The following is a 26,078-nucleotide window of genomic DNA, read 5'->3' as shown; positions in this document are numbered from 1 at the left end:
GAGTTTGAACTTTTCATTTCGGGAGCGTCGAGCAGGCTAACCTAGTTTGGAATGTGGGCTTTCCAGGGAGGCTCTGTCTTGTCCTCCTTGTGTTCCTGTTGTTTTTAATTTGGGGTACTGGAAACTGAACCCAGGGCTGCTTAACCACTGAGCCACATCCCAGCCCTTTGAAATATTCTTTTTAGAGACAGGGTCTCGCTAAGTTGCTTAGGGCCTCACTAAGTTGCTGAGGCTGGCTTTGGGTTCCTAATCTTCCTGCCCCAGCCTCCCAAGCTGCTGGGATAACAGGTGTGCGCCACCGGCCCGGCACACTCCTGCTATTGATTGCAATATCCAATAAATGTTTGAGGGGTCAGTGAATGAATGATTGAACAAACGAACAAATTAAAAAATGAATGCGGATCATCAAGTGGAAATACAACCTCTAGGCAAGACTAAATAAAGGCGCTATCACTATAGACTATAACAGAAAGTAAGCAAACAGATTAATAAGAAATAATCAACAATTTTACTTAAAGATTATTTTCCCTTAGGAATTGTAGATTTAATTCCCCTCCAACTGGAGGGTTTTCACATTCTTTTTCACATTTGACATCTTGATTTCCTTTTTTTTTTTTTTTTTTGCATCTAAGGAAAGAGACCTAGAGAGCAAAGGGAAATTATTCTTCACTAAGAAGAACCTAAGGCCCTCTGAGCTCAACTTTCCAAGGAACTATGCCTCTTTTCTAATTTTTTTTTTTTTTTTTTTTTTTTTTTTTTTGGTGCCAGGGATTGAACTCAGGGGCATTCAACCACTGAGCCACATCCCCAGCCCTCTTTTGTATTTTATTTAAAGACAAGGTCTCAGTGAGTTGCTTAGCCCCTCATGTTTGCTGAGCTTGGCTTTGAACTCGAAATCCTCCTACATCAGCCTCCAGAGCCACTGGATTACAGGTGTGTGCCACAGCATCTGGCTATACCTGTTTTCTAGATGGGCAAGAATGAGGGTGAGCTCAGGCTGTGTTGTGGAGTAGGAACAAAGGACTTAGTAAGATTTTGTGATGAGACAGGGTTCAGAGAAAAGGCAAAAGATTGGTAGGGATTAGGATAAGGTTCAGGGATGGCACTGAGGTTAGACTATCTCCTGCACGGAATACTTGATCCAAGGGTGGGTGCCGTGGCGCACGCCAACAATCCTAGCTGCTCGGGAGGCTGAGGTAGGAGGGTGTTTGAGTGAGACAGCAATTCCCAGATATGCTGCATGTTACAATCACCTGGGGAACTTTGAAAATCCCAATGCCCAGGTAAGTCGTGTTGAAAAGCACCCCAGGTGCACTAATGTTCTGCAAAGTCTGGAAATCAGTGAAATGCATGCAAGCACTCTACCAACTGAGCTATTTTCCCCAGTCCTCTTTTTTTTTTTTTTTCAAAACTTTTTTTAAAAGACATTTCTTTAAAAAAAAAAAAAAAAGGTAACAGGAGGATTTGTGCTACCACCCACCAAAATATACCATGCTTCATTTCAAGCAAATGAAATGGCTTGTTGCTAAGAGACAGGAGTGAAATAGAGCCCAGAAATACATCAACATCCTTAAAAAATGGAGGCTATAAATTCAAATGATCAAAGAAAGACAGGTTAATTATTTGGGGGGTAAGGCGCTACTGGGGATTGAATCCTGAATTGCTTAACCACTGAGCCACATCCCCTGTCCTTTTTGTGTTTTATTTAGAGACAATCACCTTAGTTGCCTAGTGCCTCACTAAGTTGTGGAGGCTGGCTTTGAACTTGCAATCCTCCTGCCTCAGCCTCCTGAGCAGCTGGGATTGCATATGGGCTCCACCGTGCCCAGTCAAGACAGGAAATTAATAGTAAGACATAATTGGCTAAACTTTGGGGGGAAAAAAAATGAATTTCTGTCTTATTTCTTTTGATTATTTCCAAGTTGCTATCTTTTTCCTACCTCTCCTCCTACCCCCTGTAATTCGCTTTTCACACAACAAAGTAACCTTAGAACCATAACCAGGTCCTGTTAACCCCTCCATGGCTTTCCACTCACTCAGAATGAAACTCCCGACTCCTGCCAGTGCCTTCCAGGCATGGGCCTCTCTTCAGCCCCTTCTGCTCTCCTTTCCACTTCCTGTGCACGGACTCACTGCTCCCTGAGTCCTGGAACACCCCAGACCAGCAGGGATTCTGCAAGAGCTTTCCCTCTTCCTGATCCGAGTAGGACTAGTTTCCTCTTGTCTTCAAGTGGTAGATTCAGTGTCTCCCCACTGAGGGATCTTTCCTGACATAGGACATTCTCCACCCCATTCCCATAATTCTCCATCACTGCCTTCATATGAATCCCCTACTTACTTATTAGCTCTTATCTATCTATCTATCTATCTATCTATCTATCTATCTATTGGTATTAGGGATTGAACCCAGGGATGCTTAACCACTGAGCCATACCCCCAGCCCTTTTTATTTTTATTTCGGGACACAGTCTTACTAAATTGCTTGAGTTCCACTAAATGGCTGAGGTAAGCTTTGAATTTGTGATCCTCCTGCCTCAGCCTTCAGAGACACTGGGATTACACTCATGTGCCACCACCCCTGGCTCTTTTAATTGATAATTATTATAAGTATTTGTTGGTTTATTTTATTTTATTTTATTTTATTTTGGTGCATTTCTCCTAAGCTCCATGAGGAAAGTCCTTGTCAATTTTTGTCACTGCTGTAGTCTTAGATGTAGCACATAATAGATACTCGATAAATATTTGCTGCGTGAGAGAGATCCTTGATTGATTGAGGAAAAGACTGGGCCTGAGGCCCAAGAGAGGAACCAGTTGTTCTAGTTCCACCAGTCAAACCCGGAGCAGCTTTACACAGGCAGGGTGGTATGAACCCGGGGAGAGGACTCTCCTAGCTCTAACAGCCTAGGCGGGTGCTTTCTCCTGTGTAGGAGCTGTCTCCCTGGGGCTGGAGTCTGGTTCTAAGCTGAACTTTTTGCTGAAGCCACATACCCAAACAACATTAAGTCCTTCTTAACCACTCTTTCCTGTAGAAAGGCCATTATCTTTGATGGAGGAGAAATGGAAACAAAAGGTTCACAGGACAATTCTCATTTCTCTCTACATCTGATGAATAGGATCCATTAAGATGGTTATAAAATGTTAAAGCTAGAAAAATGCCTTAAATACCTTCTCCTAATGACTATAAAAAAAAAAAAAATAGTTCAGCTCTTTCATTTGACAGATGAAGAAAGCCAGGCCCAGGGAGATTCAGGAGCTTGCCACCGTAAACAGTGGCAGTTGGGGTCCACATGTCACCCACGTCTTGAGGTGCATTCGGAGCCTTCACTGTGACTACACACTTGGCATCACTTTTATGAAAAGTTGCTCTGGGGCTGAGGTTGGGGCTCAGTGGTAGAGCGCTTGCCCAGCATGTGTGAGGCACTGGGTTCGATTCTCAGCACCACATATCAATAAATGAATAAAATAAAGGCATTGTTTCCATCTACAACTAAAAATATCTTAAAAGAAAGAAGGAAAAATTGCTCACTTGGAAAACCACAGCTCATTTTAGAAACTTCGATTCATTGTTGTCTATTGTTAACTTTATGCCTTCCCCAAGCAGTCTGCCTGACACTTATTTGCTTGCTTGTAGAAGACTTAAAGTGGGCCCAAATGGAGACTGTCTATAGTGAACAGAGGCAGGAACGTGGAGTCTCAAGGTGACAGAGTGGAGCCTGGGCATCTTCTCTGGTGGTGTTGTGACAGAACCAAGACTGATTTCAGAAAATACACAAATCCTGTCCACCCACGGGGATGTCTGCAAGCACCTGGGCCATTCGAGGGCCTGATACAGCACAGCCTGGCTTTTTGAATGGGGTGAAACCTCCAAACCTCTTGCTCATCACTTTGGACATTTCTCTTCCCTTGCCTTCCTTCTCCCTTAAGGATGACTTGAGAAGAGTTATCTGAGCCAGGCACAGTGGCTGCACACCTGGAATCCCTGCAGCTCCAGAGCCTGAGGCAGGAGGATCGCAAGTTCAAGGCCAGCCTCAGCAACTTAGTGAGACTTTGTCTCAAAAAAAAAAAAAAAAAAAGGGCTGGGGATGCCGCTCAGTGGTGAAGCACCCCCGGGTTCAATCTGTGTCCCCCCAGTCCCCCAAAAGGCGTTATCTACTAACTGCAGTACCTAGAACAAGATGATCTTTGGCCTTTCTCCTTTTATGTTGTAGTTATTTTTGAAAGAGGGAATATAACAAGCCTGTGCAAATCTACAGACATTGTACAACCAAATAATATGATTCACTGGTGACGCTGATGAGCACCTGCTTGCCAAGACCTTATATCAGAATTTTCTGATTAAGCCTTTGTCTTTAAAAAAAATTTGTTTAAGTTACTGAGGCTACTTAAATTTAAGGGCCTCAAGAAAACCAGAACAGATATTACTATTTTTTTTAATGTTTAATTAAATTACACTTGTTCTAGGGACTACTACTTTAATACTAAAGTCTACGTAATGAGCAACCATTCTGTTTCCTAAAATCAGTGTGACAATTTTATCTCTACCTTCAACACTAAGCAGTGCTTCCATCAAAAGACCTGGTCAGAAATATATTTAAACCTTCATTCAGGTTAAATAGAATCAGAATTCTATTTCTGATTGCCAAAGTATGTAAATTCAACCTTAATCACCCTATAATTACATCACAGGATCTTGCCAGAAAAATGTATCCTTGAACTCTCTGCTACTCCACTTTTATCCAAGCCCAGTTATGAGACATGATATTGATGGATGATTTCTAGAAAGATATACAGCCCTCAGTGTTGCCTGGGACCCATGCCAGACCGAGGATCAGAGGCTCTACTGCAGTGTTTTTAAACTGTCTAGAATGGATTTTTTTTTTTTTTTTTGGTAACACCTTTATTGAGAGATAAACACTTCTCTCAGTTAAACTGTATAACTCAACAGTGTTTAGAATTCAGAGTTGTGCAACCATCATCACAATCAATTTCAGAAAAAAATTTGTATCACCTCTGACCCTTTAGTAACCGCCTGCCCCTCATCTCCTTACCACTGCCAACAACGCCATTGTCCCAGCCTCGACTAATCTGCTGCCTGTCCCTATAGTTGCCTGTTCTGGACATTTCATACACATAGAATCATGAAATGTGTGGTCTTTTGTGACTAGCTTCTTTCAGTAACCTAATATTTTCAAGGTTCCTCCATGTTGTAGCATGTGTCACTTCTTTATTCCTTCTTATGGCCAAAGAATATTCCATCATGTGACTACCTTTTGGATATTATGAATAATTTGGCCACAAACACAAACATTCATGAAGAGGTTTTCTTTCTTTTTCTCTTTTTTTTTTGTTCTGGAGATTGAACCCATGGGCACTCAACCACTGAGCCAAACACATCCCCAGCCCTTCTTTTATATTTTATTTATTTAGACTTTTTTGGTGGGGCTGGGAATTGAACCCAGGGCCTTGTGCATGCCAGGCAAGCACTCTACCAACTGAGCTATATCCCCAGCTCTTATATTTTATTTAGAGACACGGTTGCTTAGGGCCTCACTAAGTTGCTGAAGCTGGCTTTGAACTCGTGATTACAGTCATGGGCCACCACGCCTGGCTCATATTTAAATTTTTTAAGAACTGTCAGACTGTTTTCTACAGTAGCTATACATTCTCATCAGTGGGATTTGAGAATGTGATTTTTTTCACAACCTTTCCAACTTGTTATTCTCTGAATTTTTAAAAAAAATTATAGGCATCCTACTTGGAGTGATGTTACATTTTATCATGGTTTTGACTGGCATTCCCCTAATGACTGAAGATGTCAAGAGGTTTTTTTCATGTACTTATTGACACATTTTTTAAAAATGTCTATTCTTGTTATTTTCCCAACATTTAAATCAAATTATTTGTCGTTTTTTTTTTTTTTTTTTTTTTTTTAAATCAAGTTGTGAGAGTTCTTTACATACTCTGGAGGAAGTCCCCTATCAGATCTATGATTTGTAAAAAAATTTTTCCCCATTTTGTGGGTTTTCTTTTTACTTTCTTGATAGTGTCTTCGAAGCATGAAGCTTTTAATGTTGAAAGAGTCCTCATTCTCTTTTGTTGTTGTTTGTGCCTTTGGTCTCATATCTGAGAATTCATTGTCAAATCCAAGGTCACAAAAATTGACTCTACGTTTTCTTCTTAAAGTTTTCTAATGTTATTGCTTATACCTGCTGATGACTCTCCATTTTGAGTTCATTTCTGTATAGAGAGTCAGGTAAAGTTATAGCTTCATTCTTTTGAACGTAGCTACCCTAGAGTAGCTTTTACCAAAAACTACCTTAGGCATTAGGAGAAACATCTCCATGGAACACAACTTTGTATTTTTTGGAAAGGATGTGGTTGGTAATAGTGTCACTACATCACAAAACTATCTTTTATAAAGATCCACAGAAAAAGTGTTTCTCGGGCCTTGGTTCTAGGAGACTTTATCTTATAGATACGGTGCATTTGTCACAGTGTGGACACTCTTTGGCAGCAGAGAAGCTCAGACTCTCTTGTGCTTCCGTCTCTAGGAATGTTTCTTGCTTAAGATGGATACTTTGTATATGGACTCTGATTTCATTTTATTTCTTGACCTCTATATTCACTCCTCTGGTTTCCTCATGTTTTATTTTCATTCTATTGTATCACAGGCATCCCCAGAACCACTCCCAATAAGAACCTCTACAGCTCTTTGGTATTCTTTGTTATTTCTTGAATTTTGTCTCATAATGTGGTTCTTTATTAATGAGCAATACTAGAATTATGGGCAAATAAGACTTACTTGCCTTTGGATGCCTCTGTATGTGAATTCCCTAAAGAGTATTTAAAACGTACCTATGAAATGATGGAATGGATGTGCAAGGGAATGAATGAGGTAGCGAATGAATGAACAGTTGAGCCAAGACTTGTAGGAATAGATTTGGCCCAGTTAGAGGCAGCAAGAATCTCTTCCTTGATTCCATTTTAAGAGCAACAACAAGAACAACAAAAAATGTCAGATAATTCAATACAACAATTCAACCATGGGTAGTGTATAATTCCACCCATCCTAGCTTCTTCCCATTACAAGACAGAACATCCTATGTGCTCTCTGTCATCTGCATCAGAATCACCTGAGGTACAATAAGGTCGATTCCTGGGCCTCACTCAAAAGATGGGAACAGGAACCTTTTCTTTTTGCAGTCTTGGAAATGAACCCAGGGCCTCACGCATGCACTCTACCACTGAGCTACATCCACATCCTAGGAACTGCATTTTTTTTTTTTTTTTTTTTTTTTTTTTTGGTACTGAGCATTGAACTCAGGGGCATTGGACCACTGAGCTATATCCCCTGCTCACTTTTATTTATTTATTTGAGGGGTATCAGGGATTGAACTCAGGGGCACTCAACCACTGAGCCACATCCCCAGCCCTATTTTGTATTTTATTTAGAGACAGGGTCTCACTGAGTTGCTTAGTACTTTGCTGTTGCTGAGGCTGGCTTTGAACTCATGATCTTCCAGCCTCAGCCTCCCGAGCCAGTGAGATTACAGGTGTGCTCCACCGCTCCCTGCAGGAACTGCATTTTAACAAGGACCTCAACACACTTTTTTGTACCTTAAAGTTTTGGGCAATATTGCCTTGAATGATAATATTTGGAATAAGTGGTTTACATCTGTAGAGAAAAGGAAAACATGTCAGGATCCCAAAAATATCAATGAAAAAATATCCAAAGACATGCTTTTTTTTTCCCAAAAAAATATGCCTCGGGTTACTTTTGTGGAAAAAACGAACACTTGAATCTAGTTAAAATTTTATAAGCTTGAAGATTCAGGTGAGATGGTTTATATTATAAACTCCATGAATTTTGTTGACTTATGATAAGGGATAGATACACCATAAGAAATATGACACAAAAACAATAACTTTCCTGAGCAAAAGTTAATTTTAGCAACCTATATATAGATTCTAAATGGATAGTTTTCTTTGATAAATGGGGAAAAGGGTTATTTTAGCAGGTTTGTACTTTGGTACTGATCCTCAACAGTGTTTGACTAGAGGCCATTCCAAAATGTGAAACTGAAAAGAAATACCAGGCAGGTGGCCAAAGTTTTAGAGATTGGATAGAAATTAGTCCCTTTTTTCCTTTTGACTTGGGACAGTGAAACCTAATGATCTCTTCTGTATTTGAAGACATATTTTTGGCACACATGTCCGGTACTAGTAAATAACACTTTTCAACTGGAAACCCCCCAAAAACTCTCATACAGAAACCAAACCTTGCAATCTTTATTCTTTCCTTATGTAAGCATGGGTCATTCATGTTTTGAAAGCAGCTTCAGCAAAATCCCCTGGTTTCGATTTTATTAAGATAACTGTTTCATTCATTCTTTTTTGATAATATATTTCTAAGCCAAACTCATTAGCCCAAACCCTGCTGTATATCTGGAGAAACTCATTCCCTTGGACACCAGCTGGAGAAACAGTACATCTCAGAATACAGAATGCTAAAAAAAAAAAAAAAAAAAAAAAAAAAAAAAATCTGAGATATGTATCTTTCAGAACCTTGTAGTGAAAGTTGCTTGAACTTTCTAAGAGGCCTAAAAAAAAAGCATTCAATTTAGTAAAGTTTAATTTTAACTCATAAATGCTATATGATATACTGAACATAATAGGGAAAAATGGAAACAACTTAAATATCAAATGATGGAAGCATGGTCAAATCTTGTTTTATCCAAATGATAAAATATTATAATTTCTCAAAGAATTTTTAGCAACTTGAAAAATTGCTTATGACAGGCACATTTTTTGGAGAAACAAGTACAGAGAGTATGACCTCAATTATATAAATATATTGGAATTTGCATACTGAAAAAGACTGAAAGGAAATAGCCCAAATAGTAATGGGGATTTTTCTCTAGTTATATAATTTTCTGTGATTTTTCATTGTCTTCTTTACATTTTCCTAATTTTCTTTTTACCAAAAATTATACTGCTAAATTATAAATGATTTTACTTAATTTTTTTTGTTCATCAATTATTTTTAGTATATGTACTGGCAAAAGAAGCACTGTCAGTAAATTTTGAAGGCTGAGCTAGGAACATTAAATTACAGTTTCTTTCCATTCTGATTTCCTGTGATAACCCATCCCTGGTCTCTTTGCCCTTACCCTCACCACAGTCTGCACAACTGTCACCTGTCATGCCTCACAATCGCTAGTATTCGATATAGACATACAGTATTAGATGATACAGTATTAGCTATACAGTTCATTGAGATGCAAAAGAAATACACACTGAATTAGCGCTCAATACTATTTTCTTGAGCCCATCTTCAAAAACACAGTCTGAATGTGCAGATAAAAATTACTCTGAGTACTGGACTGGTGGTACTCTGAGTACCATATTTAAAAAAAAAAATCACAATTTTCACTTTCACGGTGAGTGCCGCTAATGTCAGAAGCATCATTACCGCACATGACAAGGAGCAGTCAACAAACCACCCAGGAGAAGGGAAATTATTATTTTAAAAAAATCTCTATTACTATGGGGAGCAGGGCTGTGACTAGAAAACACACACACACACACACACACACACACAGAAGTTGCCTCGGATGACAGATGCTGAAGGATGTGTGCTAATTGCATATATTGACCATATCATTGTCACTGTGGTCTTTACAAGAGGAGAGGCTACCTTCCTTGATCTGTCCCACACAGGCAGCAGAACATGAAGACCAATGCCAAAACCACAGGAAAAGGGAAGGGAAGAGAAAGTGACCAATTTAAGGGAAGAAAAAAAAAAAAAAAAAAAAAAGCAGAATGTGAAAGAATCAAAATTAAGGAAAGAGAATGGATGAAAGGAGATGCCACTCCTTCAATACAAGTTCAGCACTAATTGCAATCATAAAGTCATGCATTCATTTAAAAAAAATGTCCATGGAGTATCTGTCACACGCCTGGCATGGAAGAGACTGAATGATGAATAAATAGAACTGTGAGGACTCTACTGATGTCATTAATAGCGACTCAGGGCTGAGGCTACAGTGGTACAGTGCTTGCCTGCTCTGTGAGTGGCTCTGGGCTGACCCCCAACACCACAAAAACAAAAAACAAATAAAAAGCCAATAGGCACTCAAGCAAATATTGGATCTCTAATGCAAATGCATTATATTAGATGCTTAACAGGTATAAGGTGGCTTTAGCTGGGGAGAGATGGATTTTATTAAAAAATAGAAATGGAAGGCTGGGGTTGTAGCTCAGTAGCAGAGGGCTCACTTAGCATGTGTGAAGCCCTGGGTTCGATCCTTGGCACCACATAAAGATAAATAAATAAAGGTATTGTGTCCATCTACAACCAAAATATATATATTTTTTTAAATGGATTTTTTTTTTTTTTTGAGACAGTGTTTCTCCATATTGTTCAGCTGGTCTCCAACTCCTGGGCTCAGGTAATTCTCTCACCTCAGCCTCCTGAATAGCTGGAACTAAGTTGTACTCACCACATCATGATGGCAGGAAGCATCTATCCATCTCTTTATATATATAATTATATATATATTTTGGGAGGGGATGTACCTGGGATTGAACTCAGGGGTACTCAACCACTGAGCCACATTCCCAGCCCTATTTCATATTTTATTTAGAGTTGCTTAGCACCTCACCTTTGCTGGGTCTGGCTTTGAACTCACCATCCTCCTGCCTCAGCCTCCCCAGCTGCTGGGATTACAGGCATTCGCCACCATGCCCACCTGACTCCATTTTTTTTTTTTAATCTCAAAAAATCTGGTTTAATAAAGAAATTTGAAAATTCACTAAACTGATGCTTGTATTTTTTTCTTCTTCTTTTTCAGTGCTAGAAATGAAGCCCAGGCATCCTGCATGCTAGGCAAGTGCTCTACCACTGAACTAAATCCCCTTTCCTGATACATGACTTCTTTTTTTTTTAAATTTTGATACATGACATTTTAATGCTGCTTCATTGTTTAAGCCAATGATTTGCTTTTAAATGAAAAGTCTCGATCCAGTGTCCTGTCCTTGTGCAAGGCCCTTTGCTCTTCATTGTCTCTGTGGCCACCAGCAGACCTGACTTGATTGCTCTAGGTTACCAGTGTGCTACTGGTAATTCTTCCCAATTTATGGATCCGCTTTGAATACCATGGTATACCTTGAATACCTGGTAATAATTTGGCTGGCAGGACACATCTTCATAGGAGGACAGACAGACTCAGGCGTTCATAAAATGCAAACATACTCATCTGGGGTTTTCTTAGAGCAGGGACATTTAACATGAATTCAGGCAAACAGATCATTAAAATGTCACATTCAAGTAAGGTTCTACTGGGTTAAAATAAAGATTTTGAATGACGGTGTTGTTTATAAACACGGTGAGACTTTATGATGTCAACACCCATACAGTTGAAAATAGAGGCTGACAGTTCTGTGTGTTCTGTCTGCTAGATCATAATCGATAGCCCATAGGATGTGCATATAGATTTTTAACACTCATTTACTAGAGATTTAAGAACAGAAGGGCTTTTATCAATTCAGCTTAACATACATTTATTTTTTTTTTTCCGTGCAAAAATAATTAAGATGGAGTGCTTAACCTCCAAGAGCCCACAATACAAGGGGGGAAATTTTTACCCACATTTTAAGACAATTTCAGTTCCCTTTTCTAGATTAAAGAACATAGTCCTTACTTTGAGAGCATCTATACCTATTCCCCATCTCCCTTCTCCTCCTTCCCCTCCTGCTACTTAAGGCCAGCACCCCCCTTTCATGGGAATGGAACCTAGGACCTGGCTCAGGCCAGGCAAGCGCTATGCCACTGTGCCACTCCTCAGCTCTGGCCAGACTCTCAGTTATCCCTGTTCTCTAGGGTTACTCACCTCACCCTCTCCGCTGGATCCTTCCCAAACACACCTCAACATGCTCAAGATTCTCTCATCTCATAAACGAATCCCGGCCAGACATGGTGGCACACGCCTGTAATTTCAGCCAGATGGGAGGCTGAGGCAGGAGGATCGTAGGTCCAAAGCTAGCCTTAGCCATGTAGCAAGGCCCTAAAGCAACTTATTGAGACCCTGCCTCAAAGTAAAAAAATGAAAATGGCTGGGGATGTGGTTCAGCGGTTAAACACCTCTGGGTTCAATCCCTAGTACCAAAAAAAAAAAAAAAAAAAAGTCCTTTGAGGCCTTAGATTCCTCTTCAGCGTTATCTCTCTCTTCCTCTTTATAGTCAAATTTCTAAAGAGCTCTTTGCTTCCTATTTCCTCACCTCCCACTTGCTCCTCAACTCACTGTAAGACAACTTCCACCCCTTCACCCCCGACAGCTCCTATCACTAAAAATGATCTTCCACACTTCACGGACACATATGAGGCTGTATCTTTTTTGACTTTTCCTTGAAATTTCTCCCTTGGCCTCAGAGGTACTGCAGTCTCCTCATTTTCCTCCCTCCTTGTGGTTGTAATGCTGGGGCAAACCAGCAGCCTTTGGGTGCCTGCTGCACCAGTAGGAAGGAGAGGTGGCCACTGTCCCCTCCCCTCTACCTTCTCCCATGTTCTTCTGTCCTGAAAGCCCTGGGTACAGGCTGACCTCATAGGGGAGGGGAGGGAGAGGGAGAGAGGTAGGAGCAGAGGAAAAAGAGATTCTGAGGTTAGAACAGAGCCTAGAAACTTCCTTCCCTCTTTCTTCCTCTCCACCCCTGTCCCTTCAAACTCAACAACACTCATCAACCTATTCATTAAAAAAAAGAAAGAAAGAAAGAAAGAAAGAAAGAAAGAAAAATTGAAAAGATGTTCAATCTCACTGTGGCTCAGGAAATGGGAATTAAAAGAGTAATAAGGTAAATTTGGGAAGGTTTTCAACAGGGCAGGCATGTGGTCTAAATAGTTTTTAAATTAGGCATCATTTTTTCGTGACTAGGTTTGTTTGTTGTTGTTTCTGGCCTGCAGTACTGGGGTTGGGGGATTGAACGAGGGGCGAGTTATCATTCAGCTATACCTCCAGTCTTTTTTTTTTTTTTTTTTTTGAGGTAGGGTCTCCCTAAGTTACCCAGGCTGAGCTTGAACTTGCAAGCCTGCCTCAGCCTCCCAAGTCACTGAAATCACAGGAAGGCACCACCGCAGCCAGCCAGTTAAAAGTATGTATAATCTTTTAGATTTGTTGCAAGATGTAAGTGACTCAGATTTCAAAGTTTTGAGAACCTGAGGTCATGTTGGGGAGGCCTTCCCCCGGCCCAGACCGTGAGAGGAAATGGCCAACTGTAGAGGAATGTTGGAATCCGGAAAGCTGAGGCTGCATCAGACCCGTCCTGTCTGGTTCCTCCACCGTCTCATTCCGCCCTTCACGAATTCCAAAGGCTAGAATTTCCCAAGACCAGCCTCGGCCCCCTTGGTGGGACCCCAGCCCAGGGTCACAGTTTTATCTCTAGCCCTCAGCACTTATGTGAGTTCCAGACACAAGCATCCACCTTCCTGCCCCACAGTTCCACCTGTTGGTCTCAGAGCCACACCTGGCCTCCCTCAGGTTTCCCCCAGTCAGGGCTTGACGCCACCATCCACACAGCTCCACCATCCACACAGCTCCACCATCCAGGGGCGGTCTGCCAGCCCGACACCTTGACCTCCCCAGCACGCCCTGTGGCTCGGCCCCTCTCTATCTGCACCCCAACCCCGACACCTTGACCTCCCCAGCACGCCCTGTCTCTCGGCCCCTCTCTATCTGCACCCCAACCCCGACACCTTGACCTCCCCAGCACACCCTGTCTCTCGGCCCCTCTCTATCTGCACCCCAACCCCGACACCTTGACCTCCTCAGCACACCCTGTCGCTCGGCCCCTCTCTATCTGCACCCCAACCCCGACACCTTGACCTCCCCAGCACGCCCTGTCTCTCGGCCCCTCTCTATCTGCACCCCAACCCGGGGCCACATTCCCATCACTCTTCCCACTGGGTCAAATCAATGGCGCCCCAGCGGCGGTCCTGACTCCACAGGAGCCCTCCCCTTCTCCAGCGTTCTTCTCCAGCAACAGTAATGGCCTACACAAAACTCGTATTAGGGTGCGTCACCCATTACTTCAGCTCTTTGACTGATTCCCATTGCTCTTAAGGCCTATCAAACCCTAAACATGGCCCTCGACGTCTTCTAACCTGACCTCTCCATACCCTCCAGTCTTCCCTACTCTACTCTCTTCTGGTTTTCAGCTCGTAGCCAGACTGAATCAGCCTTTTGGTTTCTCCAATACATGGCGCCTCTCTCAGCCACAAGGCCTCTGAGCCACACGGCCTCTCCCTGGAAGGCCCAGTCCCATGAGTGAGCCCTAGTACTCCTTGTCTTCCTGGATACCACCTCCTTGGGTCCTAGGGCTGCGCTAGGTGGGCTCCCTGCCACATTCTCTCAGACCAACGTGCAAACCTTTCTCTCATAGCACTTCCCAGCAGAGCACATTTATCCAATTGTAATTCTGCCTTCCTTCTTCTGACTTGTTTTTATTTGGGGATTTACTAGACTGCAAACTCCATGAAAACAGGAACGAGGTCTGGTTTTGCACATCCTTATATTCCTAGCACCTGTCACATCCCCTAGCACATTTCCAGGCCCTCTGTTGAAGCGTCACCATAAAGGACGTAGTATATTAATGTCCCACAATAAACTTAGAGGTTGAGTCATGTTACTTCCCCCTTCTCCTTTAATTAGTTCCCAACTTTCCTTCAACCTCTTACATTTTCTCACTTTTAAAACTTACCTCTTGCCTCTGGCCCTTTGTTATCTGAGACCTTACTTGATAGCGTTTAAAATAAGCTCCGATATCACCTGTAACCTCTTCCCTGAGTATCCTGAGCCTATAGAGAAAGCACAAATCAACATCATAGCCAAGGCACCATGGCACACGCCTGTTGTCCCAGCTGCTCCGTGGGCTGAGGCAGAAGGATCATAAATTCAAGGCCAAACTGAATGACTTAGCAAGATCCCATTTCAAAATAAAAACTAAAAAGGGCTAGGGATATAGCCCTGGGGTACAGTCCCCCTAGGTTCAATCCCCAGTACAAAAGAAAACAAGAGCAAAGGTGTGACTTCCTTCCTGTGTGTTTTCCTCTAGCCCCTCCCACCCTGCCAATGGCAAGTAGATCTCCCATTACAGCAGCCAGGGATGGCTAAGGGTGGGTGGGGCTGTCATGGTGAGCCAGGTCCTTCTCCCAGGTATTGTTATCTGCTTTAGGAGAGATTGGGTCTGGGCAATGAGGGTGTCTCAGTTGTGATCTTATATATTCAAAACACCCCATCAGCCACCCCATTAGGCTGACCTCCAACTTGCAGATCCCTCAGCCTCAGCCTCCCAAGTCCCTGAAATCATAGGAAATCACCACTACCCCAGCCAGTTAAAAGTAGGCATAACCATTTAGATTTGCTTCAAGATATATGTGACTCAGATTTCAAAGTTTTGAGAATATGAGGTCATGTTGGGGCACCTAACATGTGCCTTCCTAGCCTCCCGTACATCTCATTTAAAAACACTTCCAAAATTGTAATTAACTACTTAGTTCGTAGTTACCCATTTAATATCTGTCTTTCCCAGAAGCTAGCTCAACAGATTTTTGTTGGCTGCACCAACAGTGCTTGGCACAAATAGAAGCTTAATAAATAATACTGAATAAATAAATACAATTAACCCAGGTAATGATTTGGCTATGTATTTCTCTGGGCAGCCAAATACTCTCATGAAATGCTATCATCGCTATACATTAGATGCTATCATTAAATATCAGTCATACTAATACTTGTAATTACACTGAAATAGAAACTAAATAATTTCGAGCAAATTCACAGAAATGCAAAAATGCAGATACAATTACTTTTCCCATGCATCCTTTCCCCTTTCGATATCTCCTCTTTGTCTTGGTTTTCCTCTCGGGCTTAAGTGGCAAACACCCTATTGAGGGTCTTCTCCATGTTCAGAACCCCAAATGATGTCAAGAGTTGTCATCAGTGTCTCCCCTGCAGACGAGGATTTGAATATTCTCTACATGTTGGACCAAATGTTAGCTATTTCCCCTGTGCCTTATCTCTGTAGGAAACCTCTCCAGACTGGGAATTATCTTTCAAAACTCAACTCCCTTTTCTCTAGCATGATTTTTGTAGTAGCTTACATTATTTTCCTACAACGTCTCCTTTAGCATTGCAAGTTCTCCTATTGTGTATGCATACAGAAAATCAAGGTTGAAAATCTTCCTTAGCTGGATGCCATGGTACATGCCTAATAGTCTCAGCCCCTCAGGAGGCTGAGGCTGGAGGACCATGAGCAAGATGAAATGTTCTATATTCTAGAATGTGGACAGTGTGCATCAGCCCCACAGTGAGGCTTGCAAGGTGGGACTCTCAGGTTCTCCTTCTGCTCTGAAGCCTGTTCCTCAAACACATCCTTTGGTGTTCCTCTTTGATATTCCAATAGATAGAAGTCATCTGAGCCAGGTACAGTGGCTGTAATCCTAGCTACTCAGGAGGCTGAGGCAGGAGGATAGCAAGTTCGAGGTCAGCCTGAACAATCCAAGGAGGCTCTGTCTCCAAATATAAACTTTAGAAAGGGCTGTAGCTGTAGCTCAGTGGTACATCACTTGCCTAACATATATATGTGTGCATATAGATATTCATAGAAAAGTTCAAAAAATAGAATTATGAATATATCCCTGTAGGTAGAGCAAAAATTCCAAAGAAGAAAGCAGAGAAGATGGAAGTCACATGGTACCCACAACATTTTGTTCACTAGAGGACTAGAGGGCTAATCACTCAGCCCTGTGCTAATTCCAAGACAACCAAGGTCTGGGATGATATTTCACCTTCTACTTCCCTTCAGTCATTTTCTGTACCCGGCTCAGTACTGCAAACACAGGAGGACCATTCAGGCCAGAACTATTGTTGCTTCTTACTTAAGTGGATATGGCAAGATGTACAGAATGAAGAATATTTACAACATTTTAACTACACAAGAGAAAAACAGAATGAGGCTAGACTGCACTCAAAGCATAAAATGTGGTAGTTTAAAAAAATTAATTTATAAAAGGAAAATAAAACTAATACACCATTATTTTATTGGTCAAAATGAGCTTTAGCTCTTGCTTTTTATTTGATTGATTGATTGTACTTCTAGGAACTGAACTGAGGGCCTCTTGCATAGCTAGGCAAGTGCTCTACCTACAGCCCCAGACCCTAGCTCTAAGTAACCACTACAAACACTAGCAATTATATACATACTTATATCAGATAATATTTTAAAACATGGTGGTAATTAAATTCAACACCATTCAGGTGGCTTCTTGTGTAAGACATGATACCAGAAGCAAAGTTAAGCTTAAAGGCAAAGACAACTTGTTGTTTCTTTACAAACTCAAAGGGTAACTAATAACAATGTGGGAATAACTATAATACAGAGCAAAATGATGGAACATTTTTTCATATGGATTTATAAACAAGAACTTGTGTGACGGGAAAAAAAGGGGAAAAGGGCAGAGGTTTCCCCGAGGAGGAGGCGACCTTTCAACTGGGCCTTGAAGAATTAGTACGACTTTGACAGAGAAAGGGGAGGATACTCCAAGCATCAGGAACAAAATAACATCCATGAAAAAAATCAATACAGCCCACTCCCATGTTGACATTTCTGTTCTCAACTGAATGGTCACTTCAGTTGCCTGAAAACTGTTTCTCTTTCTCTGAGTTGTTAATCTAAGGCTGTACTTTTGAGGAAGGCTATTTTTATTTCCAGAAGTATCACCTCTCAAACTAGAGATCGGTCACTGTCACTGAGTTATAGCCCAACGACTTCACTCGGGACTAGCCCTAGGTGAGATGAAGGTCTAGGGAGAATTTAAAGGTATATAAATTCCCAGGAATTAAAAAAAAAAAATTAGGAAATCTAATCAATCATGCTGAAAGGCAGAGTGACATACAGCGGCAAGTGCAAACGTTCTAGATGAGATGATCAGGACTTGGCTTTATGCTAAGACTGAACACGGTTTAAATTCACCACCCAATTGGAAACTCTCATCAATTATTTTTAATGCAACAAGCTCTGTCAGTGCCTGACACATAGTAGTAGCTCAATAAATATTGGATAAATGATGGAACATTTTTTCACATGGTGTTTGTACCCTCTCTGTAATAAAAACTATTCAAATATTATATAAAAAGTTACCCACTCTGAGCACTCAGTTCTACATTTGTATAATACCATTTAAGTCCAAAAGATTGATACTTGGTATCCCTCTTTGGTTTGTAGAATGTTTTTCATACAATGTCTTATTTGATTCTTACAATCTAGCGGGATTAATAGGACAAATATTAATAATCCTATTTTACAGATGGAACTACTGAGATTCATGGAAGTCGAGAGACTTGTCAAAGGTCATAAAACTAGACCTAGACTTGGACTTGACATCCATCACAGAACTTCTAGGCAGCAGTACTATGCTTTTACTAGTCTTAATATTCCTTGCATCAACCATATCAACATGGCTGGATTTGTCTAACAACTAATTATTATCATCTGACTTGCTATTTAGCTATCATCTATATTTTTTCCGTCTGTGGAGATAGGAATATATACATAAACAGAAAGTGCAAAAGCAGCTGCATTTCATTTTTGAATGCGAAAGCAAACACTTTTTACAGAAAATTCTAATGAGAAAGCATTACATAATATTACCCTTCAGTGTAATATTATGGTAATGTTTCCGAATACATTACCAAAAGGAATCTGCAGCTAAAAACCTTCACATTTTTTTCCAGAAGTCACTTCTAGACATTGCTGGAATTGGATCCCCGGCTTATTTCTGTGCCCAAATGCCATGCGGTGCTAATTGTATTCATGAAATCAAATGTTCTCCAGTTTTCTTTGGCCAATGGACTGAGAACAAGGAGCCTGATTTACATTTCACAGATCTAAATAGTAATTTGATGGTGAGCTCATTACAGGGAATGTGGCAGGGTAAAACCGCCACAGTGCATCTATCTGGAATTTTCAGGTTCCTATAGAATCCCTCCATGATTTGTTTATGATGTAGAGATGATCGACTCTGTCAGTTCCTAATAAATGGTAAATAAAAAAGTAACCTGTGATATTAAAGTACTACATTAGCTACATTGTGATTAAATTACAGTAACACCACCAGCTATAAACCTTTATAGAATCTTCTCAACCATGCAGTAATTCTCCTAACTATACTATTATGTAGAGCACAAATATTTCTTTGTAAGTCCAAAGCAATACATCAGGGAAGCGTTTACTGCTGAAGCTAGATTGAGAGTAAATGCATCTTGGGATGCTATGAATAAAAGCTCTAGCTTCTCATTACTTTATGACAAGACACAGAAATTCACTTTACTTTTCATTTAAGCTTTTCGGCTTCCGTTTATAGATGTATGCCTTCACGCTTTTATTCCCTCTTGCTTCAGCCGTACGTAATAAATGATTATAAATTTTCACATTTGACCACCTCTCTGCTAGTCTCATGCTTAATGCACAAAGTTAGGAAGCTGCAGGTAGAATTTCACAAACACTTTTATTTATGATGTTGTCCTTGGTAACGGAAATTTCAATGTACTGAAATGAAAAGTATGATTAAAGGGATACGACGTCCTGACAAGGATAGTGGAGGGCAGCCTTCTATTTCCTACTGAAAATATATAATACTTTTTTGACATCAATTTCATAGAGAATAGACATGGGTTAGTCATGGAAAAAAAAAAAAAGACACAAACATGTTTCTAACTTCCGTATTCTTGAATCTTTGCTCTAATAACTGATGCTAGAAATATCTTGTCTAAATTGATGAGCTTCTGAATTGGAAAATATTTTATCACAATTAAAATGGGATATCAAGGACTGAACAGAAATCGAGGACAAGTACAATTTGGAACGAAAGAGATTGTTTTTCTGAATCACAATGCAAGTGAAAAAGCACCGTTTTGTTTTTTTTTCTAACCATATCAGTTCTTTTGATAATTGGTTTTAGTATATAAATGTCTATATGGTGAGAAAGAAATAAGAACAATTAGAAAAGTTAGAAACATTCTTAGAGAAACCTGGTCATTTAGCTTCCTGTGAATCTCCCCCAAATTGCCATTAAGCAACAAAAGCTATCCAAGGGCGTCTGCTGTTGATGAAGGTCAAGGTCTCTGGTGCTTGAGGTTAGGTACCTTCCCCTTTGCCTATGATGTATGAGAAAAATGAAATTAAATGGTCTGAAGAACTTTCCCTGGTAAAGCCATGCCCCAAACAAAATTCTGCTACTACAAAGGCTTTCTAGGTTCCATGCCTGGAGATTAGAATTGCTTGAGACATTCTAGCTTCACCCACTGGTCTGATTCTGGTCTCCAACCTGTTAATAAAATGTGTTAGCAGGAGATTCGAGTTCAAGGATCATTATAACTCCTTCAGCCTTGTGCTGCCGCAATCGGCATGAGGGCCATTTCCTACTCGGTGGAAGACGATATAACATCTTGATTTCAAACCTCTGGAAAGAAGCTACTGTGGAAATTTAGAAATCTCTATCCTCTTGATTTCCTATCTATGAAAATAAGAAACGGGGGACTTACTCTGAATAGCTGCAGAGGTAGGCAACGCTATGGCCCATCTCCTGGCATTAATAACTGAATTGTCTTTAGGATATTCTGTGTCTCCTGCTGAATTTCCTCACTGTGCAGAGCACCATGCTTCCTTCCAGGAAGGAAGAAAGGAAGGGAGGGAGGAAGGAGGGAGGGAGGGGGGGAGGGAGGAAGGAATGGGGGACAGGAGGGGACAAAAGGCACCAAGCACAGCCTGGCAAAGGAGATAAGGCTTGAACACAAATAACCAAAATTACAAGTCAGCAAATAATCAGAGCCAGATGAGGAGAGAGGTAAATTCCACAAAATTAGCCGCATGGGAAGTGCCGGGTGCAACTGCCATCTGGTATCCCAGGGAGTTTGGGTGGTCTATTTGCTGGCCCCAGTTCATGGCTCGGGCAGAGGTCAGTACATTCAACAGACTTGAGTCCTGCCAGTTAAGGACCAAGAGCTAAGCCCCTGCAGTGTTCTTGGTGCCACGGAGAAATCCCAAGCATAGACAGAAGAGAAGAGACAATGAGGGGAGGGAGAGGCCAGGTCTCGAGATGGGGAGGCGCAGATGTCCTGTGCCCACGGCCTCAGACGCTCAGCAGTGTCTACAGGATGGTACATGGTGTGTTGAAAAGGTCCTTAAAGACCTCTCACCAGTTTTGCCTTAATGGAAATAAGAAGGTTTTAAAAGCCTAGGCAAACAGATTGCTCTATGCCACTTGTCCATAGTTATGACATCTTTAAGAAAGCACTCGACTGACTATGTATGGGGGGAAAAAGTTAGTCAGTCCAGCATTTCAACAACCTCACAGCTTTCTTCAATAACTTTTGCTACAAATACTTCCTGACAGATACCATTTGTTGCTCAGCTATTGCAGAACCCCCCCCCCAAAATATATTATGTCTCATGTCAGTTATAAAAATAACACCACAAATTATAACCAAAACAAAATTACCCAGTAATTATCATTTAGATGTCCATTTTAATCCTTTTCAGAGTTACTGTTACTTTAGTCTGCTTTTATGAGCCAGACAATTTAATGCAAGGCTCACTGGAGGGGTTTATTTTAATCTTTCTCTTTTTACCATGTGCCATAGTAATATCTGAAATCTACCTTTCTGAACACTCTGTGAGGATCTTAATCTCAAGAGCACTTCTAAACGCATTGAATTCTAACAGCCTTCAATTTGACCAAAAATAGGCAGAGTAAACATGTGGTGTCAATTATGGGAAAAAGTGAACAAAGGTTAGAGGAATAAGAGCAGAGCTCACGCTTTCTTTTAACTTGTTAATGTCTCTGACCCTTTTGTACAAAAATCACTTTAATCAACATTATATACATTTCATTGTGGCCTTACCATTTAACAGCCTGTAAAAAATGTTTGGCTATCAATTATACACATCAAGTTGATATGCTGCAGGACTGGGGGTCATTTATGCTCACAATTAAATCTGAGAGGGCTTGAGGAGGCCCACATGGTTAGTAAGCTTTCCCCTCTCCACCCTACTCAGTCTTTCTGAAACTTTGAGAAATGAGGAAACTTAATTAAACTTCTCAGAGATCTCTCTTTTCATCCTAGGAACCCAAGACCCAGGACCACAGGTATAGTGAGATTCAAATCTAAGATTTTTCTCCCCACTCCAGGTATTTACATGTCTTCCCTCATGTCTGGGGATATCCATTGTTGCACACACACACACACACACACACACATACACACACATACACACAGAGAGATTTTAGTTAAACAGATTTATTAAAAAATGATTCTTCCAATGAGTACATTGTTACAGTTAGGAGAAATAAGTTCTGGTGCTCTGTGGCATCCTAGGGTGAATATAGTTATCATTAATGCACTGTGTATGTATGTAAAAAAAATGAAATTCGAATGCAATTTCACCATCAAGAAAGGAGAAGAGTTTAAGGTGACAGATCTACTAATTCCCTTGGTTTGATCATTACACAAAGTGTAATACTTCATTTGAAACATTGCATCGTACCCCACAAATACATACAACTATTATGTGCCAATCAAAAAAGTTAAATTTGAAAAGTAAAACAAAAAATGGATTCTTTCCATGTTTGGGGGCTCATCAGGAACAAAAAGAGTCATCCAAGTGGAAGTCTGACTACAGATGTGTACAGTGCTGATGTGGATGGGGTCAGTGCAATAAGTGCTCCCTCTAGTCACACACCACAGGGTGATTCTCCAGAGGCCACATCGTGGCTTACAACCCTTTAACCTTATATGAAAGTTGATAGGATCTGAGATCTAAAATGGTAAGAGGGGATTCTCAATTAAGTGATCTCAATCTGCCGTGTCTTCAGATCCAACCAGACAATTCAAAGTCTACTTTAAAAACGCACAGAGCCCAGTGTGGTGCTAAACACCTATAATTTGCAGGGACTCTGGAGGCTGAGGCAGTAGGATCGCAGGTTCAAGACCAGCCTCAGCAACTTAGCGAGGCCCTGTCTCAAAATAAAAAAGGGTAGGGATGTAGCTCAGTGGTTAGGCAACCCAGGTACCAAAAATAAATAAAAAAAAATTTTAAATAATCTACACAGAGAAGAACTTTTACACTCACAGTATGCTAGGTATTTTAAATGGTATCCTGTGTACACCTGAAGACTGGGAGGCTAAGGCTACAAAGCAAGAAAGTATTTGGCTTCTTTTGCTTCATGGATTTCCCCTGCTCCCTTGCTCTCCTCCAGCTTCATGTCCTCAAGCAAGAGAATCCAGTAGATTTCAAAGCAGATTTTAAAAGGCTGCTTCTTTAACATTAATTTATTCAACGAGTATTTTATGCTTCTACCACGTCTAAAACATAATTCTTGGTACTGGCTTCAATATATTACTAATATTTTCTGAATACATAGAGGAGGTTAGAAATCCATCATTTTATTTTTGGCATTGGGGATTGAACCAGAGGTGCCATATCCCCAGCCCTTTTAATTTTTTTTTTTTTTTTTTTTTTTTTTTGAGGCAGAGTCTTACTAAGTTGCTCAGGTCTGACTAAAGTGCTGAGGCCGGCCTTGAACTTGTGATCATCTCAGCCTCCCAAGTCCCTGAATTACAGGCATGCATCACTGCACCCAGCTCAAATTCCTCTTTACCTGATATAATGCCAAATCCCCAAAGAAATGTCTCCCTTAGATTGGATAGTCCTAGGAATTAGGGACCCCAAGGCAAGCGAGGGGCAGCCATGCAATCTGCAGCTTTACAGGAACTGGGGAGGGTGGGACTTGGATGTTCTTCACAAGAGCATGAAGATACAATTTTCAAATACTAAGTCTTGACTGATGCAAGAGAACATAATAAATATTTTGAGACTTTGCAATGTGCAAGGAGCATGTGTTCTAATTGGCGCATTGTGATGGTGACATGGCTGTGCTGTATGGTCTCCTTAGGTGTGTTCATTATAATAGATGGTGGTGTGTACTATTCATATTAGACTATGTTGTGATTTTAGTACAGGCTTTATTCCTAAAAGCATATTTTCTTCTTGTGCTTCTTCTTGGGCATTTTCAAAATATTAAACTAAAGAATAATCTGTTTTTATTGGAAGACGTTGTATAGATGAATTTCAAAATTACTTTCCATTTATGTCTTATTACATATCCTGGGAAGGTAAATACCTATTTCATTCAAAATGGGAGTTTTGTTTCCTAGTATTGCAAAAAAATAAAAAGAAAAGATATTTTGTTTGTTGTAAGGAATTTTTTTTAAAACCATCTTTGAAGTTGTTACAGACTCAATTGTTCAAAACAATTTTTAAAAACTATCAACATAAAGGAATCTAATAGTTCCACACAATTACGAGTTCCTAGTCATATCCTCATGGGCTTAAAATAGCATTCCTGAAAGTATTGAAGCAAATGAGAGATGCTACTGGCAAATAAATCAGCACGTCTCTTCTCCAGTTGAATTCTGTGTTTGTTGGTTGGTTTGATGTTTTGCCGTAGTTGGGATCAAACCCAAGGCCTTACATGTGCTCTACCACTGAGCTATATCCCCAGCCCTAAACTTGATTATTTTTAAAATTATTTATTTATTTATTTTAATTTGATTGTTTTTTGACGTTCAATAAAGTTGAAATTCCATAAGAGTTTAACTTCCCAACAAAATGCAGCAATTATATATTCATTGATTTTATTACAAACACAACATGGTGTTGTGCAAAAAGCATTACAAACTGCCTACAAATGAACTTGGAATATTTGAATGGATTTTAAAAGATCTAAAAGGAGAAAGGTCTAAATTAGCTTTAAAGATTCAAAAAAAAAATGTGGCCTTAGAAACAAGGAGGCAAAGGAGGGTTTTTTTGGGTTCTTTTCTGCACTCCAGGAGAGATAAAGCATATGCCTGAGTTATTACAATGCATTGATCTGACTCCGACCCGAAGTTACCAAGGTTTTATAAGGCTGCAATAAAGCTTTCTTTGCATTAACCAGCCAAGCACATAAACATTTTAATGAACTGTTTTTACATGGTTCATTGGGCAGCTACCAGGCTACTATAATACAAATCACCACTCGGCCACATCCAGCTTTTTCATGACGGCTGTACTTTTTCAGTTTACCAAATGCAAATTGAATATCGCAGCTATGGAGCTTAATCAAATACTTGACTATTGGAGCATGTGAAATTCTTAGCCTGGAATTTACTATATTCTGGGATAGTCTATGCAAAGGATGGAATCGCAGAGAATTTTGACTCTTAAGCTTCCACACTAAAAAAAAAAAATAAAAAAATAAAAAATAAGCCCCTTAAAGTGGCCACACTGTGTTGAAATGGTTTTAGGCCATGGGTAACAGTTGCCACCAGCAGCAAGTAGCTCTGTCACCGTTAATCATGGAAGAGATGGTTTCCCCAAACTGATATTTCTCTTAGTGACCTGAAAGCTTGAATGAATTATTGAACTCAATACCAAGGCAAATCAAATCTCCTTGGAATAATTAAGTATCATTACTGACAAACATTTGTGTGCCTTCTAGTCAACACTTAAAGTAGCACTAAATTATGAAATATTTATTATGCATTCTGAGAGCTTTATGACACTGTATGTGTTTTTCAGATTAAAGATTAGCCCAACACATAATTTAATCATGAATGCAAATTATAAATGAATATTTAACAAACCATGCCACATTTTATGTCTTAACATCTCTTCTGCCATCGGTGTGACAGAATGAGAGATGGCCACATGATATATCTTCTCGCTGCTTGATGCCCAAGCGAAAACAAGGTGTTCTCACCTTGATGCGGCCTTTAAAATAAATTAATTTGTTAACATTTAAAAATGCAGTGTAACAGATGACATAAAACATTTATATGACAGTTTATGATCCAACCAACCATGTTCTAATCCAATAATATTTATTAAAACATTTTATTTGGCTAATCATTTCATGGCCAAGATTTAGAAATGTTTGTTTTTCATATTGAGTCAAGGATTTAAATGGTACTAATGGTACCATAAAG

General features: G+C 40.3%; 1 non-coding gene across 1 annotated transcript; it reads right to left on the bottom strand.

Annotated features, from left to right (window-relative positions):
- Positions 1 to 5,434: 5,434 nt before the first annotated feature.
- Trnaa-ggc (transfer RNA alanine (anticodon GGC)) lies at positions 5,435 to 5,510 on the bottom strand. Its single transcript has one exon. It is a non-coding gene; the product is annotated as a tRNA-Ala (tRNA).
- Between the last annotated feature and the right edge of the window lie 20,568 nt (positions 5,511 to 26,078).

The sequence above is a fragment of the Callospermophilus lateralis genome, chromosome 13 (genome assembly GCF_048772815.1).
Source record: "Callospermophilus lateralis isolate mCalLat2 chromosome 13, mCalLat2.hap1, whole genome shotgun sequence".
NCBI classification, from domain to species: Eukaryota; Metazoa; Chordata; class Mammalia; order Rodentia; family Sciuridae; genus Callospermophilus; species Callospermophilus lateralis.
The sequence above is the reverse complement of the archived record's forward strand: the minus strand, read 5'-3'. Positions and strand labels throughout refer to the sequence as shown.